Source organism: Lonchura striata, chromosome 1 (genome assembly GCF_050655825.1).
Source record: "Lonchura striata isolate lonStrDom1 chromosome 1, ASM5065582v1, whole genome shotgun sequence".
NCBI lineage: Eukaryota > Metazoa > Chordata > Aves > Passeriformes > Estrildidae > Lonchura > Lonchura striata.
Genome location: NC_140703.1, coordinates 38333937 through 38336581, shown reverse-complemented (window position 1 = coordinate 38336581; position 2645 = coordinate 38333937). Strand labels below are relative to the sequence as shown.

Here is a 2645-nt window from a genome sequence, read left to right as displayed (position 1 = left end):
GTGAGTATTAATATTAGAAAGTTTCTCAAATATAATTATTTCTAACCCATGTCTAGACCCTGCAATTTTAGACTATTATTTCTTTTGCTTCCTACCAAAAGAGTCCTTTATTCTTGTCCTCATTACAGAAGTACTGCACACATGAGAGACTATTAGCAGCTTAACAACTTTCTAGAATATTTCTAGCAGCTTAAAAACTTTCTAAAGTATTTCAAGTAATTTTAAGTTTCTCAAACAATATGGTCTATAAATGTCTGATCACTTCCATTCTGCTCTGGCTCTGCACAATGTGTCCATGTACAGATGAATTTTGCTACTGCAGCTGACATTACTGACACCAAGGAGAGATCTGTGGTAACTTCACATACTTTGTATGCTGTACTCTTATTTATATCATCATAGAATCAGAGAATGTTTTGGCCTGGAAGGGACTTTAAAGATCATCTAGTTCCAACTTCACTGCCATGGGAGGGGACATTTTCAATTAGACCAAGTTGCTCAAAGTCCCATCCAGCCTGGCCTGGAACACTTCCAGGGATGGAAGGGCACTCAGTCTCCCTGTCTGTACTTGATGAAGACCACCAGCAGAGCTATGTTCCAAGACAGAGCTGTGACGGACACCTCCCATCACCAGCCTCTACCTGGACACAGAGCCATTGATGACAACCCTCTGGCTGTGTCCATCCAGCCACCAGCCACATACACACAATGACAGCTGCTGTTTCCACATCTCCCAGTGCTGTGACTCATGGTCAGGTTGCCATCTAATTCCTACGCACTGCTATGAAGAGCTGTGACCCACAAAGAGGTTCCAAATTCTCCATCTGTACCATTGATTCTTTTTTCTAAAGTGCAGAACCTTCCATCACTTTGCATTGTATATTTTGCAAGTGTTTTCCAATTTGCCAAATTGTTCTGAATGACATATTGTGGAAAAAGCCAGACATCTTGGAAGACAGGTTTGGTCTCATTGTTCAACAACTTTAATAATGATCAGGATGATTACTTAGAGCTTGATATTAAATCTGTGGATGCAATCAGTATTATCCCTTCCACTCTGATGGTAAATTCAGTACTCAGGTTTTTCAGCCAGTTTTAAGTAGGAGGGTTTTTTCCTACAATGTACTTTCTAGCCTTTCCTATGAGAATATCACATGAGAGCCTGTCACAAGATTTACTGAAGATATATGATATCCTCTATTACTTCTGAATCAACGAAGCCTCTAATCTTCACAGAGGGAAGCCAGATTGACTTGACACAATTAATTCTTCATCAATAACTGTGCACACTGTTATTCACCTCCTCGTTTCTTCTGTCTTCAAAGTGTGCATTTGAGGAATCATGCCAGAATTTTTGACACTTGTATGATCCTCGGCTAGACACTACTGTAATATCTCATTGAAAAAAATTAATTATGTTTTCATTCAAACTGAAAGAGAAAAAAAAACTCTGGCCCATCAGAAAATTACTATTTAAAACACATAAGGTATCCCATTTATTTTACAAAACAGACTTAAATCTAAAATCTAAAATGCACCAATTTTACTCCTTTCAGCAAATACTCAAATATAACTGTTCTAACTTAAATTTTTTTCAGAGTTTTCCTCACTTACTATGTACTTATCTTATTAATATAAAGTTATCTATCTTCTTAATTATCTTATTCACATCGTAAGTGAAATCCAAGGTTTTATTACAATTAAAATGAACCAGAGTCTCACCTGATGATGAGAACCATGGTTTGGTATTAATGTAAGATTAGAGTCAGAATCTGAATTAGAGTTTATTATTATATTAATCAGATCTGGTTTATTCACAGTAAGGTTTATTTAGGCAAAGAATGTAAAACTAGAAACCTTTCCTCAGTATGGTTTCTAGTCAATGTATCAAACATACGAAAGAGAATAAAAAATGTCTCCTTCTTTAGAGTATTTGAAATGGCCCATAAAGTCTCAGATTCACAGAAGAAATTGGTTTTTCTTGCAGCAGTTTCTTTTTCTGTGAAATTGAGACTTTATGAACTGGAGCATGTCTGTGAAAATCATCTATGACATAATTTATACTCTTCCAACCAAATAAGCAGATGGTAGAATGAAGAAGAACTATGTAAATCAATGTTTATAAAGTAGCAGACATTTGACAGGCTTCAAATTATGTCCAGGGTACACTGATAGATGTCATTATCCATTACTGTGCTTTCTCTGACATTTTATCTAAGGGCCAAAAGCCAAAAGAAAGACCACAAGCATCTAACCACAAAGTAGCTCTTATTTTCCTATTCTAGTCAGCAATTAGCTCACAGGAACAGAATTTCAAGTATTTCCAATGCCTGTAGTTAAAAATATGCCTTTTTCTAAAATGAAATACAAATGTCATATGCTAAAAGCCATATTTGGGATTGCAGTCTTTGGACTACAAATATATATTCAATTTGCACAGTAGTTATATGTAAAATATTTGATCATGTGCAACCGTTACACAAACAGAAAGACTGTTTATTTTAAAAATACCTACCAAAACATGTAGACTCTAATGTAATGTAATTGCCTTCTGCTTTTCATGAAATGGAGATTTTCTGCCCTGTCTGCTATCAAATCAGAAACATGTGATGAGTGTGAGTTACCAGTTCAGGATTTGTATTTCA

At 35.7% G+C, this 2645-nt stretch overlaps 1 protein-coding gene and 1 long non-coding RNA gene across 4 annotated transcripts in view; one reads left to right on the top strand and one right to left on the bottom strand.

The window, feature by feature from the left end:
- TMEM135 (transmembrane protein 135) overlaps positions 1 to 2645 on the bottom strand; it is a 158201-nt gene that overhangs the window by 43569 nt on the left and 111987 nt on the right. The window lies entirely within an intron of this gene.
- LOC146768642 (uncharacterized) overlaps positions 1 to 2645 on the top strand; it is a 36196-nt gene that overhangs the window by 25339 nt on the left and 8212 nt on the right. The window lies entirely within an intron of this gene.